At 43.9% G+C, this 18,624-nt stretch overlaps 1 protein-coding gene across 4 annotated transcripts in view; it reads right to left on the reverse strand.

Annotated features, from left to right (window-relative positions):
- The window catches only part of PRKCB (protein kinase C beta), a 387,670-nt gene that overhangs the window by 232,539 nt on the left and 136,507 nt on the right, over positions 1-18,624 (reverse strand). The gene's annotated exons all lie outside the window — the stretch shown is intronic.

Below are 18,624 nucleotides of genomic sequence, written 5' to 3' on the forward strand. Positions count from 1 at the left end.
GACACCACTTGCCTACAGAGGAAAGCTCACTTCACTACCTATGAAGTACACTTGTCAAATAATCAGACGTGATTGGTTCAAGTCTCTTGATGCAACTACAGATTTACAGAAAATACAAGTGACAGAGGAACATATTAAATGACACCACAGGGATGCGATCAGCAAACACTACCCCCCCAACCCCACCCAAATACCCGGAATGTAGAAAACTACAAGGCAACCAATATGGTATCTTCAACAAATAAACTACAAGAGAGGACTGCAAGCGGGGAGAAAATAAGACAAGAAACGTATATTTTCAAAGGAATTTAAGAAACATTATCAACTAAATATTTTTTTATTTTACTTTAAGTTCTGGGATACACGTGCAGAACGTTCAGGTTTGTTACACAGGTATACATGTGCCATGTTGGTTTGCTGCACCTATCAACCTATATCAACTAAATTTAACATGTGGACCTTGTTTGGATTCTAATTGGAAAAAACCAATAGTTTAAAAAATTATAAGGCAATCAGGGAAATGGATATACTCACTTTCTGATGACATTAGGGAATTATTGTTACTGATATTAGGGAATTAAAAATATTTGGTGTGATAATGGTCTTGTTTTTTTTTGGTTATAGAATCCTTATCTTTGAGGATACATTAAAATCTTTATGGATAAAATAATTTAAAATAATTCAGTATGCCAAGGTGGGGATAGAAAGGGGAGGATTACAGATGAAAAAGAAATTGATCATGATGGGTCATTACTGAACTGGGTGATGCACACATGAGGATGCATTATACTAATCTGTTACTTTTATATATGTTTGATTTTTTCCATAATATGAAAAGTTTTCAACAGAGGAAGAAATAGAGAAGTAGAGAAAAGCGAAGTCATAAGAAATGGGAGTTGCAGGAGGGTTACAAGATTAAAATGTGCTGAGTCTTATATTCCTCAAAAGATTATAGAGATTGAGAAATTGCATATAGGACATTGTAAGTTTAAATATACGTGTTAACAATTAAAGATTAAAAATAAGTATAAAAACCGGGTGTGGTGGCTCACATCTGTAATCCCAGCACTTTGGGATGCCAAGGCAGGAGGATCACTTGAGCCCAGGAGTTTGAGACCAACCTGCGCAACATAGTGAGACCCCATCTCTACAAAAAATAAAAGATTAGCCAGACATGGTGGTGCATGCCTGCAGTCCAGCTACTCTGGAGGCTGAGGTGGGAGGATCGCTTGAGCCCAGGAAGTTGGGGCTGCAGTGAGCCATGACTGCACCACTGCACTCCAGCCTGGGTGACATAATGAGACCCTGTTTCAAAAATAAATAAATACATAAAAATATAAAAACTACTATGTATTCCTTTTAAACTACTAAAAGGGAAAACTGGACAAAGAAAGACAGTCCATGTACACCTCAAACAGCCTTCTTCATGTTCCAAAGTCATATAAATATTACTCTTTGGAGTTTTTTTGTACTTTTATATGGCATCATTTCCACTTTAAACTGTTTGATCCGTGTGTAATTTCTTGGAATCTGATGTGAAATGGGAATCCAATTTGCCATTTTTTTCCAAAGAGGTAACCAATTGTCCCAGCATCCTTTATTGAATAATTCATCCCTTCCCCACTGATTTCAAATGCCAACTTTATTATATGTTTAATAATTATATATACTGGGGTCTGTCTTTGGGCCTTCTGTTCTGTGCCACTGATCTGTCTTCTAGTATAGCAATATGGGCTTTAATTATAGTAGCTCTGTAATATGTTATATCTTGGCAGGGCAAGTCCTCCCGCATTATCCTTATTTTCAACATTTTCTTGGCTATCACTGCACATTTATTCTTCCAAGTAAACTTTAGAATCAGTTTATCAAGATTTTAAAAATACCAATGGAATTTTTATTGGGATTGTATTCAGTCAACCCCCAGCCTCCAAAAAATGATTGGGACTTTGATTGAAATTGTGTTAAATTTAGAAATTAAATTCAAGATAATTGATGCCTTGACAACAATGAGTCTTTCCATCAGGAAATGATTGTCCCCTTGTTGAACTCTTATTTTCTCCATATAAGTCCTACACATTTTCCCTTTAGCATCATCTAAGGGATTCTTTTGTATGCTCTTGTAAATTTGACATGTCTTCATTTTGTTCCCCAACTGGTCATTGTTTAAAAATAGGAAAGCAAACAGCTGTGCGCAGTGGTTCACGCCTGTAATCCCGGCACTTTGGGAGGCTGAGGCAGGCAGATCACTTGAGGCCAGGAGTTTGAGACCAGCGTGGCCAACATGGTGAAACCCCGTCTCTACTAAAAATACAAAAATTAGCTGGGCGTGGTGGTAGGTGCCTGTAGTAGTCCCAGCTACTCAGAAGGCTGAGGCAGGAGATTGCTTGAACCCAGGAGGCGGAGTTTGAAGTGAGCCAATATCACACCACTGCACTCCAGCCTGGGCAACAGAGCGAGACTCCATCTCAAAACACAAAATAAACAAACAAACAAAAACAATAGGAAAGCAATAGATTGTTAGCATATTTATTTTAAAGCATTTTTTAAAAAACTCAAATAGCTTTTGTGGAGTTTTAGTTGCTTCCTTTGAGTTTTCCAGATAGAAAGCCATATTACCCCAAATAATATTTTTATTATTCTCTCTTTTCCCCTTGTCATAGTTCCATGTTTACCTTTCCCTTTTACTCAACATGAAAGTAAAGGGATGACAGCATAGTCTCGCCCCATCCCCGAGCTTTCCCCAGCTTCACCTCCCTCTCCCTCTCTACACGTCAACCACAGAGGAAAGTTTTCCACCTCTACTCAAACTAACTTTTGGAATTTATATTTTCCTTGGAAATTATCCACAGTGTTCTTCTCAACATGTTTAAACTGTAGCATCTTATCTGGGATAATATTACACCTTTTCTCTTTCTTTCTTCATATTGCATTGTTGGTAGTCTCTCATTTTTTTTCCAGAAGGTTGTGTTCTTTCTTGTCTATTTTTATCATTCTATCATGTTAAAGAAGCAGATTATGATTATATTTATCAACTCTACCTGGTTTTATTCTACTTTATTAATTGCTACTTTAACTTATTTTTGTTCTGTGTATCTGTGATTGTATTGCTTACCTGTATTTGTATTACTTATTGGTTGGGAATGTGAATTCTGGAGTCTGATGACCAGGTGTACATCCTGTGTCTATCATTTGCAAACTCTAAGACTAGGTACACTACCTCATCTTCCTATACTTCAGTTTCCTCTCTGGAAAATGACAGTGACAACAGGACCCATATCACAGTGGTGTTGTCAGAACTAAATGAGTTATTCCACGCTCAGAACCACGCCAACCATATCATGACTATTCTACAAATGTCAGCTAATATTATCCACTGTTCTTTTTTAAGCTTCTTGAATTGACTGCTCAATTAATTTATTCCCATTCCTCTTCATTAAAGATTTAAAGATGTTATGGCTGAAAACCTTTCTTTTAAGTACAGTTTTGGCTGCATCCTATGTTTTATGTTTAGTCCCATCATCGTATCAAGTTTCTAAGTGGTCTATTAGTATAGTTTTAATTTATTCTTTGACCCAGAAATATTTAGGAAACTACTTTCTCCCATTTTCAAGTAGTTGTTTTATTCTACAACCTTTCTTTCAAACATCCAAAATATCAGTTATTCTCTACAAAAAATACAAAAATTAGCCAGGTATGGTGGTGGGCCCCTGTAATCCCAGCTACCCAGGAGACCGAGGCAGGAGAATCACTGGAACCAGAGAGGTGGAGGCTGCAGTGAGCCAAGATCGCGCCACTGCACTCCAGCCTAAGCGACAGAGCGAGACTCTGTCTCAAAAAAAAGAAAAAAACAGTTATTATCTTATTCATCTTTATCCCCTTTGGAGACAGAAGGGGATAAAGATAGCTCATCTCTAGTCTCCTAGTGTCTACAATTCCTGGTACATAACTGATATTCAGTAAATAAATATTTGGTGAATAAATGAACCAAAAAATGAATATTATCAGTCATAGAAAAAGGAGAAAACATAACCAACTTCATGGTAGATGTAGCTCCTGGCTGATCCCCCGACATTCCACCAGCCTGGATATTTGTCAATCCAACCATTGACAAGGTCACTTTAGGTAGCCTTCCAATTACCCACAGAAATGAATAGTCCATCCCCACTGAGGCAGAATCAATAGGCCAAGTGAACCCCAGCATGATGTGCAGAGAAGCTGAGAGCAGACTTTGAAAAGCCTGATGAGCTTCTGGTGCAGGTAATTCCTTTACACAGTGTGTTTCTGAAAAGTTGTGCAAATCAAATTTCCCATTAACTGAAACACTTTGAAGAAAATAGTAGGGCTTCCTATTTAAAGAAATCAAATCCTTTTATGACACAAATAAACACCCCCTCATTTCTATTTGGCAAATTCAGAGTAAGACCAGTTTTTGTTTTTTGTTTTTTAAGAAGAGGCAACATTTACTGAGCTGCTGAAAAAAATGTACTAGACCCTACTTTCAAACAGGTAGTCAGTTAAGAGCCCAGAATCTCCAGATGCTTCATAATTTATTCAATAACTCCTTGCTCTACAAAGGTTGAAAGCCTGCAGCCCTCTGACTCGTCTATAGCAAGTCTTTACTAGAACTACACAATGGGGTCTGAAACTCAAATGCCTAGGGGCCAGGTGAGCAATGAAAATGTCTGATGGCCAGGTAGGGGACTGCACGCATGGCCCGTTTAAAAGGGGAAATTGCTACTCAGCTCCAGCAGAGAATGAAAAAGATGTCTCAGGCTCTATCCACCTCCCACCCTCCCTTATTACAGGCAAGATCAGAAAGGCCACCTGCAGCCGAGTGCAGTGGCTCACACCTATAACCAAAGCACTTTGGGAGGTCGAGGCAGGAGGATTGCTTGAGCCCAGGAGTTCAAGACCATCCTGGGCAACATGGCAAGACTCCATCTCTAAAAAATTAAAAAAATTAGCCAGGCATGGTGGTGTGCATCTGTGGTCCCAGCTACTTGGGAAGCTGAGGTGGGGGGAATTGCTCGAACCCGGGAGGCTGGGAAATCAAGACTGCAGTGAGCTGTGTTAGCACCACTGTGCTCCAGCCTGGGCAACAGAGTGAGACCCTGACTCCAGAAAAAAAGGAAAAGAGAAGAGAAGGGGAAGGGAAGGGGAAGGGGAGGGGAAGGGAAAGGGAAAGGGAAAGGGAAAGGGAAGGGAAAGAGAATGGGAAGGGAAGGGAAAGGGAAGGGAAAGGGAAGGGAGGGGAAAAGGAAGGGAGGGGAAAGGGAAGGGAGAGGGAAGGGAAAGGGAAGGCAGAGGGAAGGGAAAGGGAAGGAAAAGGAAAGGAAAGGGGAAGGGGAAGGGAAGGGGAAGAGAAGGGGAAGAGAAAGGGAAAAAAGGGAAAAAAGGGAAGGGAAAGGGAATGGGAAGGGGAGGGAAAGGGAAGGGAAAGGGAAGGAAAAGGGAAAGGGAAAGGGAAGGGAAGGGGAAGGGAAAGGGAAGGGGAGGGGAAGGGGAAGGGAAGGGGAAGAGAAGCGGAAGGGGAAGGGGAGGGGAAGGGGAGGGGAAGGGGAAGGGAAGGGGAAGGGGAAGGGAAGGGGAAGGGAAAGGAAGGGGAAGGGGAAGGGGAAGGGAAGGAAGGGGAAGGGGAAGGGAAGGGGAAGGGAAGGGGAAGGGGAAGGGAAGGGGAAGGGAAGGGAAGGGAAGGGGAAGGGAAAGGGAAGGGAAGGGAAAAGGAAGGGAAGGGGAAGGGGAAGGGAAGGGGAAGGGGAAGGGAAAGGGAAGGGAAGGAGAAAGGGAAGGGAAGGAGAAGGGGAAGGGAAGGAAAGGGGAAGGAAAGGGAAAGAGAAAGGGAAAGGGGAAGGGAAGGGGAAGGGAAGGAGAAGGGGAAGGGAAGGGAAGGGGAAGGAAAGGGAAAGAGAGAGTGAAAGGGGAAGGGAAGGGGAAGGGAAGGGAAGGGAAGGGGAAGGGAAGCAGAAGGGAAGGGAAAGGGAAAGGGGAAGGGAAGGGGAAGGGAAGGGGAAGGGAAAGGGAAAGGGAAGGGGAGGGGGGGAGGGGAGGGAAGGGAAGGGAAGGGAAGGGAAAGGGAATGGGAAGGAAAAGGGAAGGAAAGGAAAGGAAAGGAAACAAGAAAGGCCACCTGCCAGCTCTGTAGGCAGAATAATGTTCCCACCCCTGACCCCTGACCACCTGACACCACCACCAGATATCCGAGTCCTAATCCTGGGACCTGTGAATATATTACTTACACGACAAATTCGATTTTGCAGATGGGATTAAATTAAGGATCTTGAGAAAGGGGGTTATACTAGATTATCTGGATGAGCCCAGTGTGATCACAGGGGTCCTTATAGGAGGGAGGGAAGAGACTCAGAGTCAGAGGATGAGACATGATGATGGAAGCAGAGGTTGGAGTCATGCCATTTCTGCAACAGAACGCAAGCCAAGGAATGTGGGTGGCCTCTAGAAAAGATAAGAAACAGATTGTCCCCTAGAGCCTCCAGAAGGAAGGCAGCCCTGCTGACACCTCGATTTCAGCCCCAGAAGACCTGCTGTTCAGAATGTTGATATCTAGAAGTATAAGATAATAAATGTGTGCCATTTTAGGCCAGGAAATTTGTGGTAATTTGTTACAGCAGCAATAAGAAACACTAGATCAGCAAGGATAAGAAATGCCTGGTTAATCCCAGATGGAAGGAGTAGACTGTAGCCAAAATCTCGGGTGACAGGGGCCCTCTCGGATGTTTCTGCCCCAGGAAAGGCACTGAGATCTCAACTCTGCTTCACACTGCACTTTACCCCTAACTCCCAAATTTTAGTGGTTTATTCTAACTACTAAAATTTACTCATTGCATTCCAAAGAGGACTAAATTAAATCATATCTCTCTCTCTCTCTCTCTCTCTCTCTCTCTATATATATATATATATATATATATATATATATATATATCTGTGTAGAATCGATTCCCCTCTTGTACACAATTCTTACTGGGGTCTATAGTGGAAAACATTCTCAGGAAGCAATCTTTGCCCTTAAATCCATGTCAATCTGGGATAGAAATTCTAGCACTAGTTGCAGATATCTGTGGTGGGAAAAGAAATGAGAAGCCCATCATCTATCAGGAATTACAGGCTAAGTTTCTGGAAGCAGGTGGACCTTGGTTTGAATGCTCGTTTTACCACCTATAAGCTGAAGGACATTAGCTCAGTGTCTCCACCTCTCTGAGCCTTATTTTATAATAGTACCTACTTATATAAGGTGGTTGTGCAGCCCAAATAATACAACACATGCAAACTGCTTGGTGGAAAAGGGCATTTGAGTTGGAGCCACTGGCATGCAGACTTTGCTCTACAGCTGCTGGGAGAACCACTCTTTCCTCCTAGGTCAAAGCTGACCCACAGGCTTATCCGCATTAAACTCTGCCAAGTGCCCAAGATGAAGTGGGGTTCCCCCAGGCAATTTCCTAAACTGTTTCCATGATCAAAGACAGAAAGTTCTGGTCACCATTTCTGCCCAGTGGCTGGTCTCACTGGCACTAAGAAGAGTGACTCATAGGGTCATGCTGTTGAGTTAGCAAAGGGCTTTCATATCCGTGCTTAAACTGAGCCTCATCACGGTCTTGTGAAGAAGGTGCTATGATTCTCATTATATCTTTTATAGAGACAAAGTCTTGCTCTGTCACCCAGGCTGGAGTGCAATGGTGCAATCACAGCTCACTGCAGCTGCAAACTCCTGGGCTCAAGTGAACCTCTGGCCTCAGCCTCCTGAGTAGATGGGACTACAGGCATGCATCACCATACCTGGATACTTTTTTAAGTTTTTTCTAGAGACGGGTTCTCACTATGTTGCCCAGGCTGGTCTCAAACTCCTGACCTCAAGCAATCCTCCTGCCTTGGGTCCTCATTATATTAACAGGGACACCGATGCTCAGAGAGAAGTGATTTGCCCAAGGTTGTTCAGCTAGTTCGTGGTAACACTTGTATTTGAAACCAGTTTGTCTTCCTCTAGAGCCCACACTCTCAACTCACACAGTGCAGTTACATGTGTGTTTGTCATTCATCTCACTGTTCCAGGAGAAAGCCTCCCCCACTTTCCTCACCCCCGCCATTCAGTCAGTTGCTAAATCCCACTGATTCTTCCTTCGCAACACCTTTTATGCCATATCTTCCTGTACATTCCCCCTTGACTCCCACAGCCTGTGATTCCCCCACAGGCATGGAATTTTACAATAAAGCCTTAACTGGTGTCCACAGAGATTGCAGTCAGCTTGATATCTCATCCCTATGAGCCCAAGTTTCCATAAACACAAAGGATCTAAGTCCACCGACGGCACATGAGTGCTACAAAATCTAAATGAGATGTCACGTGTGAATGCACAGCACCAGGGGACGGCACAAGGTATATTCTCAGTGAAGGTTCATTTATTTCCTTCCAGGATGGGGGATTCATGGTACAAGCTCTGCAGGTGAGCTGCCTGGATTCTACACCGTGTGCCACTGTTGATTAGCTGTGTGACCTTGAATATGCCCATTGTCTTTGCTGTGTCTCATTTTCTAGGCTATAAAATGGGGACAATGATAGTACTTTCCTCATAGAGTTGTTACGAGGAATAAGTGAGTTATCTTAGCACAGTGTGTGGACACAGGAAGTGCCTAACAGATGCTAAGAAGTGTCAATATTATCCCTACCTACTTCTGCTCACCCCATGTGGCCTGTACATGCCTGGAAAAAATCACCTTCTGAAGATTCAGCTTTGATATTATTTCCCTGCTCCAACACATCCACTGCTATTGCCTACATCTGCAGTGCCCAGTGTGGGAGCTACCAGTCATATGGAGCTATGTAAAAGTAAATTAATTTAATAAAATCTAAAACGCCAGTAAAAATCTTCATTCATGCCGGCTACTTTTCAAGTGCTTGATGCCACATGCGTCTGGAGACAACATCATTGGATAGTACAGATGTAAGAAATTTCCAGCACCATAGAAAGTCTTATTGGACAGCAGTAGCCTAAAGGTTAAAGTTCAAAATGCTTAGCCTGGCATCCACCCATAGTATACCCCACCATCTAACTTGACTCTCATCTCTTGTCACTCCACTGCCCCACACTCGGGCCAGGCGGCATAACCATCCATTTCCATGATGTATTTTACACATTCCCTATTGTGCACATCTTTTCCATAAACAAATCAATACCCACAGCCCATCCCATGCAATCCACAAATGAAACTTAAAGCAGAGGAGCTTGGTTTTCCAGCCAGCAGATGGAGGGCCAGATTGGAATAGAAATGGCACGTTCCACAGGACACTTCAGCTCAGTATCCCTGCAGGACAGACGACAGTTCACTCATCCTACCTACCTTAACACAGGGGTGACAAACGCAAATGCCTGCAGAGGCTAGGCCCGTGACTGAGTGATACAAGGCTGGTGTGACACAGAAGGGAAGGGATACGGGGGGACTGGGCTGAACTGAAGGGCATTTGCCCTTCCAAGGGACACTCAGCTCTAGCCAACAGTGGCCCTGGGTTCACTGGTCCAGAGTCATGAAATAGGATTTTTTTAAAAAGCTCTGTACAGGCCATCCAAATACATCTAAGGGCTGCCAGTTTATAAGCTCTCTTAGCTCGTCATTTGGCCTCAAATATTTCCAGCTTGGTTGTATGAATTTCTGTGTTAAAATATCCCCAATCTTAGAATGGAGATAAGGCCACCAATTTCACATATGGTTGTGAAGGTGAGATCAGATTCACGTGCCTACCATGTGCCTGGCTTATACCTAATTCTTACTAAAAATGTGAATGAATGAACGAACGAATGAATGAATGAATGAGCTCTTCTGGTCTCTCCCACACTCAGAAACCACTCATTGCAGCTGAGTAGAGGAGGGCAAGCAGAGACCACAAGCAGGGAGATGGTTTGTGTGAACCTGTGGGCAGCCGGCCCCAACACAGACAAGCTAGGGTTCAGGGGTCATCTTACAGCCCTGTCTGGCCAGCTTTCAGTACACAGTGAGCATTTATGCTTGTGGCTTCAAAATTCCAACATTACAAACGAGTATACAGTTGAGAATCACCGCTGTACTTCATCACTGGAGAGAACCGTTCTTTCCAGTCTCCTGTGTATCCTTCTAGAGACGTTCTCTGTATGTGCGACCACACGTGTGAGGCTATCTGTAGGTATGGACTGAGATATTCCCTACTTCATTTTTCTTTTTTTATCTAGGTCCCTGCTGTTTTGCCCATATACAATTCTACAGCACTAGTTCTCAGTCCTGGCTCCCCAGGAGTCACCCAGGGAGCTTTTCAAATGAAAAGTGCTCAGGTCCCACTCCCAGAGATTCTGATTTAATGGGGCTGTGAGGGGAGGGAGGTGGGCAGGCATCAGTACATTTAAAAAGCTCCTGGGTGATTCGAACGTGCTTGGGAGAGCTGAACACTGCTACTCTGAACGCACCTCCACCACCTGCTTTTCTCCACACTAACACATCTGGGAGGGTCTGTTCCATTTCCATATGTAGAGAATGACCCCATTCTGTTTGCACAACTGCATCCGTTCCATCGTATAGAGGGCCTTCCTCTAATTTGCCCAGTCTTATGGGAAACTCTTAAAGTTCTGATGGTGATTATTTCTTCCTGGAAGAGGGGAGGAAGAGATAGCAAACTTCATTTGCTTATTCACAGCCCAGCACTAAAAAGGAAAAACAAAAGAAAGAGCAATAACTTTGCAGTGGTCAGCAACTGCGGGAAAAGACTATTTTCCTTTATAATGTTACCAAATTTATTTAACTAAGCAAGATAAAACAGTTGAGCCAACATGAGGAAAAGAACAGGCCTGAGAAGTAAATAAATCCACCAGAAGAAAGCTGCCCCTACCCTTCCCTCTGCAGTAACAACCCTGGGAGAGCCAGACCCTGAGCAGAACACCTGCTGGGGACATCCTTCCTGTTTGGGTGGCACGTGGAGACTGTCCTTGACCCCATGACTTCCCGCTTTTGATCAGGCCCCCAAAGATGCAGAGAGCAGGACACAATGCCATGGTCTAAGGGGATGACACGTCAACATCTCTTCATTCACCAGCCATATCCAGCCCTAGATTGCTCAGACCAGCAGCAGGCCTAACCCCAAAACCAAGTGTGGTGGCATGTCTTGTTTCTGTCTGACAGCACCCTTCCTCCATGCTTCTCCTATGAGGAATCGCTCTTCACTGTCTCACTGATTGTGTAGGCCAGCTAAGGCTGCCCTCATCCTCTGGCTCTAAGGGTGGACATGGGACCTGGGCCACAGTGGGGATTCAGGCATGGGCGTGTGACTCAGGACACCCAAAGAGAATCAGCTTCAGGACTTCTGCTGGAATTATTAGGAAAGAGGGTTTATTTTCCAGCAGAGTTGTTAAACTGGTAGGGAATAAATTTGCATTTGCCATCCTTTTTGGGGGGGGCAGTTTTTGTGGGTTTTTTGAGACAGAATCTCACTCTGTCACCCAAGGTGGAGTGCAATGGTGCGATTATGGCTCACTGCAACCACGAACACCTGGATTCATGCAACTCCCACCTTAACATCCCTAGTAGCTACTAAAGGTGCACACCACTACACCTGAATTTTTTTTTTCTTTTGTAGAGATGGGGTCTCACTAGGTTGACCAGGCTGGTTTCGAACTCCTGGCCTCAAGTGGTCCTCTTGCCTCAGCCTCCCAAAGTGCTGCATCTGCCATCTTTATCATCACCAAGGAAAAGTTGTTTTGAGAATGAAGTCAATACAGAGAAAAGCTGAGCCAAGAGATGCCCCATGACCATACTGGAGCACCTAAATCCAGCCAGACCTAAAGAACTCTCAACTTCTCTGTATAAGCCAATAAATGCCTCTTTTCCTAAACCAACTTTTTTTTTGTCTCTTGTGACCAAAGGAGTCCTGACTAACAAGCCAAAGGTGAGAAGTTGAAGGGTGGGCCGTGGGGGCCCTTATTTATCTTGTGCTTCATACGTTCCTATAAGTAAGCCTTTTTTATTATTATTTAGGAGCTTGGTGTTACTAGCACTCAATTCCATCAGTCCATACTGGTGAATTCAGGAAAGTTGAGATACAGAGTTTCATCCCTCCCTTAATTCCTTTAGACATTGCAGAAGACATAATGCACCTAGGAGTTTCAGTGGGTGTTCACACGTGGGCGTGTGACTCAGGTCACCCAAAGAGAGTCAGCCAGGAACTATGAGGTTTGACAGGTCTACTGTGCCCATGAGTGTCTGTTACTTGGGCATCTTCTCAGTAGGTGCCTTTAGGATAGGCACATCCACTTCACTGATGCAACAGCGATTTAGACCCTTTGCTGCTACTACCAGCATCTTTCCCTTGCTGGTAAAGCAGAGACCACAGAGCCACAAGCTGCACCCTTTGTTGACATGACAAGGAGTGACAGCCACCAAATTGTGCCTCCTGAGGTGGCACAATTTCTGGGCTACCTTGAAGCCCAGAGACAAATGCATGTGAATCCCAGGCCCCCAACTCATTCTAAAATAGGCAAATGGAAAAAGCTTAATCCCCAGCCAGGAAAAACACTAGCAACAATTCTGCAAGGAGGAATGACTTGCTAAGTGAATACTGCAAAAATCACTGAATCATACACAGGACCATGGAGACTACAAAAAGTGTCTGTTGGCTTTGCCTGCCCAGTGTCCACTCCCGTTTCTCTGGTAGCTGGAATGTTGCTTTTCTTTGGGAAGCCATCCTTTCTCCACAGTATGCAGTCCTGGTGGGGCTGTCAATCGAGGAGCCCGGCTTTCCCCTTGCACCTGACTGAACCTCACAACATTGGGGAATCACACTGTTCTCCCTGGGATTTGATTCTTGGGCAAAGAAACACACGGACAGAAAACAGCTGGAGCTGATTCCTCCCGATGGTGTCACCCTGTGAAGGTCATCCATTAGCTCCTGCCACCCAGATCCCCAGAGCCACCCTGGGCCCTGTACTTTCTAAGGCCCGGCACTGCTCGTGTGCCAACCCATAATATTTCCAGTTTTTTTTCCTTTAGATAACTAGAGTTCATTTTTGTGCTTACAAATGTCAAAAGAACCTGAACCAATCCAGACACCTAATCTCACCCCAGATTGATGCAAATAAATTTTCCATGACATCCCCGAAGGATGGTCACCAAGCAGCTCCCTGCACTCTTCCATGACGAGGGGCTCTCTGCCTCCTAAGGACAGCTCTGACATTAGAGTTCTTCAACTGTGCAGAAGTCGGCCTGCCTCAGTCCTGATCCTGCCCTCTGTGGCCCCTTGCTCCTCTTGTTGGCTCCTCCTCCTGTTCTCCAGCCCTTCCCTATCCTAGAGGAAGTTCTCGAGGCTCTGTCCTAGGTGCTGATCTCTACCCTGTGGACTCTCTCTCACTGAGGCGTCTTGTCAATCCAAGGGACTTCAGGAATTCTATTCCTGCTGGTCCCTCTCAGTCCTGTGCTCCTCCCTGAGCCCCACACCTCTCTGTCCACCTGTCTCCTCAGCACCACCATTCAGATGAGCAGAATATGCCCCAAGCCAAGTTCTCATTCTTCTGCCTCATTTCCCAGGATGTGCCTGCATCCCTCACCCTGGGACTCACCCTTCTCTCCTCCCTCACCACCACCACCACTCACTTCCAAACACTAATTCTGTTCAGCCTAGCCCCTAATTATCACCCAAAACCAGTCACCTGCCCTGAGCAAATATATATATGAGACCTCATACATCTGGTCTCCGACACTTGATTCTTGTTTAACTCCTATCATCCTTCAGATATCAGATTAAATATCATTTCCAGCTGGGCAGAGTGGCTTACGCCTGTAATTCCAGCACTTTGGGAGGCCAAGACAGGTGAATTGCTTGAGCCCAGGAGTTTGAGACCAGCCTGGGCAACACAGCAAAACCCCATGTCTGCAAAAAACACAAAACATTAGCGGGGCAAGGTGGTGCATGCCTGTACCCAGGTAGCTGGGGTGGGAGGATCACTTGAGCCCAGGAAGTCGAGGCTGCAGTGAGCCGTGATCATGCCAATGTACTCCAGCCTGGGCAACAGAGTGAGACCCTGTCTCAAAAAAAGAAAAAAACACATTATTTTCTTGGGGATTAAATATCACTTCTGTCCTGACGTGCCACTCTAGGTTTAACATGCTCACTGTATGTTCCCATTTGACTTAATGTCTTTAAGCCACTTTGTTATTTTAAACCGTAAAGTAGGAATAAAAACAGTACCTACTCATAGAGTTGCTGGGATTAAATGTGACAACACATTAAAAACACTGAAAGAGGCGGGGCCCGGTGGCTCACGCCTGTAATCCCAGCACTTTGAGAGGCCGAGGCAGGTGAATCACCTGAGGTCAGGAGTTAGAAACCAGCCTGGCTAACATGGTGAAATCCCCATCTCTACTAAAAATACAGAAATTAGCCAGGCGTGGTGGCAGGCACTTGTAATCCCAGCTACTTGGGAGGCTGAGGTAGGAGAATCGCTTGAACCCAGGAGGTGGAGGTTGCAGTGAGCCAAGATTGTGCCACTGCACTCCAGCCTGGGCAACAGAGTGAGATTCTGTCTCAATAAAAATAAAAATTAAAAAGAAAAAAATCATTTCATTGGGGATTAAATATCACTTCCGTCCTGATCTGCCAGTCTAGGTTTAACATGCTCACTGTATGACCCGATTTGACTTAACATCTCCAAGCCACTTTATTATTTTCAACCATGAAATGAGAATTAAAAGAGTACCTACTCATAGAGTTGCTGGGATTAAATGTGACAACACATTAAAAACACTAAAAGAAAAAACTAAACCTTAACACCATGACAGGCACTAGTTCATCATAAATATTAGCTATTGCTATTGTTGTTGCAAATAATAAAAGTATCTTTCCCTCCCAGACTGTTAACTCCATTAAATCAGAAGAGCCATATGTTTTGTTCACTACTGTCTTCCTAATACTGACACATAACAGGAGCTCAGTATTTAATTGGCTGATTGGTTGTGATTTAAAGCTCACGACTGTAGACCATACTCTTCCTCACTTTTCTCCCCAATGTCTCCCCTTCACCAGGCTAAACATTTTCATTTCCTCTCAATACATTTTAGTTATACAAGACAAAACCTTCTCACCATCATGCTAGATGCCCTTAGGCAAGGTAAACTCATAGCAAAAAGGCCTTCGTATAGGAGACTTTCCATTTGCTTTCTTTTTTATTTAAATAAGACAGTGAAGGGGAAAACCTCAGTACAGGAAAAAATTAAAAACTGAAAGGAAATAGATAAAATGTGGATGGTGGTGATTGTCTCTAGTTAAAAGGACTTTCAGGCTTTCTTTTTCTTTTTACAAATTTGCATTCTCTGATATTTTAATATAATAAAGCAAATACAAATTTTCATATACCTGAACTTCATGAGGCATACTTTGATACAAGAAAATACAAATGTATTATACCCATGTACCACCAAAATTGAGATACAGAGCATGGGCACTACCTAAAAAGTTTCCCTATACATACCCCCAGCCTGTGGTAGACACTGATCCACTTTCTGTTACTATATAGATTAATGGCCTCGTACAGTATGCACAATTTTGTGTCTGCCTTCTTTCACTTAAAATAACGTTTTTGAGACTCACACATGCACGTGTCTGTATTAGCAGTTAGTTCATCTTTACTGCTGAATAATATTCCATATGATTATTCTAAAGTTTGCTTATCCATTCATCTACTGATCAATATTCTGGGTTTTTTTTAACAGTATCTGGTTATTATGAATAAAGCTGCTATGAACATTCATTTATAAGTCTTCATTTATTCATTCATTTTTTGTGTGGACATACAATTTAATTCCTCTTGGATAAATACCTGGGAGTGGAATTGCTGTATCATACTGTAACTCTATGTTTAACTTAATAAGAAACTGTCATTGTTTTGCAAAGTGGTTGTACCATTTTTTTTAAGGAAAACAATCTAACACATTATCTTATAATATGTTTTGCATTCTAGATGTTCAATTAAAGACACTTAACTGTGGAAAACTGTTCTGCACCTAAAGCTAAAGGTATAGTCCCATGAAATGACATTACAGGGGCGAGTAAGAGAGGAAACCCTGAGAGACGGGCAACCTCGCAGGGGCTAGCATCACAGAGCGGGGTCAGAGATGGACAGAGGGAGCTGCAGGTGGGAATACCCCAAACTCTCTCTCCTCCCACCCTCTCGTCTCTTGCTGCCATCTCCCTTTGGCTTAACTCAGACAAAAGTCAACCAGCAAGGGAGTCCAGGAGATACAGTCCACGGGAGTCTACCTCCTGGGACACAGAGCAGGACAAAGAAGGGAGGAGAATGCTGGTCCCAGAGGAGGGACCAAATGGAGAGGAACCATCACACCATCCGTCCTCAAAGGGGAGGAGAGAAGGAGCACATAGGAAACACTCCCAGAGGCCAACACTTGTAAACCAAACCCCAATATGAATCTCTGACGGCGATTACGATTGCCTGCTACACCTACAACATGTACTTCATCCACAGGGAATTTTTCTATTGACAATGGGTCAGTTTTGATTGGAGCTGATCCATGGAGATGGTGACAATGATGGTAACTACTGCCTCTGCTTCTAATAAAAATAATACTAAAACAGTAGTGAATGCTTCATTGCATATTTACTGTAACGCAAGCACATGCTAAGAATTTATAGAATTATCTCATGTATATGTAACCTTCACAACCATAGAAAGTACGTCTACTATAATCCCCCCACTCCATTTATGCGTGAGAAAAACTAAGCCAGAGGCCCAGAAAATCTGCCCATGGACTCTAGAGGTTGGTCAAGCCCTGACCACTACTCTGTACTGCCTCCCTCAGAGGAGAGTCCAATGACTCAGCCTTCAATCCAGCTCCAGCATTCACCTCCTGTGTCGTTATGGATAAGCCACTCTGCACCTCAGTCACCTGTTTATGAAATGGCAGTGCTACCTGTTCATCCTCCCCTTGGGACATTTGTGACAATTTAACACAAGACAGGGTTTCAGCAAACATCTTTTGAGCCCCAGGGGCCCTGTAACACCACGACCTCTAAACCTCTCAACAACCCTGAAAGTGTGATCATGATTCCTTTTAAATAAAGCATTGGAAAGACTTAGCTACTCACTGAAGAAGAAGAGGGATTTGAACTCAGGTCTACCTGACTCCAAAGTCATATTCTGTCCTTCAAAGAAGAATGAGAAGGCTGAATGAAAGTAGAAAAGGTGAGGGTTTGGTGCCTTCACTCTTAGACCCACATTTTCGCACACAATTCGGTCTGGCTTCAGTATCTGCCTACACATCAGCACACAAAAGCCTGGAGCTCCCAAGTGGCACCAACCCATCTCACTCTGTCCTCAGGTGCTTCCCCCTGCAGAATCCTGTAGCTCAGAGCCCAGGTGGTGCTCTGGGACAACCGCCCACTCCACTGGCTGCATCCTCTTCCGCTCTTGCAGACTGTATGTACAAATGGGGTGAAGGAGTGTTACTACCCTTTGGTGCCTTCTTGGAGATGACATTAACCTTGGGCAACTCCACTGATTTCCCAAGAAATCCAGCAAGGTCCAAATACAAACACACAAGCTGCCTACAGTCTCTCAACTCAGCATTCTTGTCACGTTTTAATACCCTGTCATTCGAGCAACACTCATCTTCCATGCACTTTGAAATCTCTTTTGCTTTAGACGCTGCCAAAAGGTTTCAATTTTTCTGTACTGGCATTGACATGATGTAGAAAGGAACATGTGAGCCATGAGGGCTCAAAAATAGCCTGGAACTTTTCAAGGAAGGGGCCTGTAGTGGGATGACAGGCAAGCTATTCTGCATAACAAAGCACTCTGTCCCTGGAGTCAGGCACAAGCCCACCCTTCCCCACGTACACACACACACACCTATCAATCACTCCCTGAAATATCATATCTGTGGGAGGATGAGAAGATAATGGTATGATCAATGAAGCTCTCGAGAGGCCTGGTGGCATGGACTTCATCCACAGAGAATTTTTCTATTGACAATAGGTCAGTTTTGATTGGAGCTGATCTGTGGAGATGGTGACGATGATGATGATAATGATGATGATGATGATGATGATGATGACGATGACGACGGCAATTACAATAGCTAACATCTATTGATTGTCTACTATGTGTTAGATGCTGTGTTAAGCTCTTTACGTAGATTAACTCATTTTAATCCTCAGAGCCCGATGAGGTAGAAACTACTAACATCCTCATTTTACAGATGAGAAAATAAGGCATGAAAAGTTAAGTAACTTGACTGTCATTGGCAATCGGGACTGGAACCCAGCTCTCAATAGACTCCAATACAGACACATGCATGCGTGAGTCTCAAAAACATTATTTTAAGTGAAAGAAGGCAGACACAAAATAGTGTATACTGTACAAGGCCATTAATCTATAGTAACAGAAAGTAGATCAATGTCTACCACACTGATAGACTACCACAGTGTCTACCTACTTGGTTCTAGGGTCTTTGCCCTTAGCCACCACACATTCACTTTAAACTCCCCATGGAAGATGCAACCATTCCCAGTGAGCCCCACTGCAGGGGAAGGCGGAGAATGTCTTTTTGGTTTTTGTTTTTGAGACAGGGTCTCACTCGGTCACCCAGGCT

This window comes from Symphalangus syndactylus, chromosome 11 (assembly GCF_028878055.3).
Source record: "Symphalangus syndactylus isolate Jambi chromosome 11, NHGRI_mSymSyn1-v2.1_pri, whole genome shotgun sequence".
Classification (NCBI taxonomy): Eukaryota; Metazoa; Chordata; class Mammalia; order Primates; family Hylobatidae; genus Symphalangus; species Symphalangus syndactylus.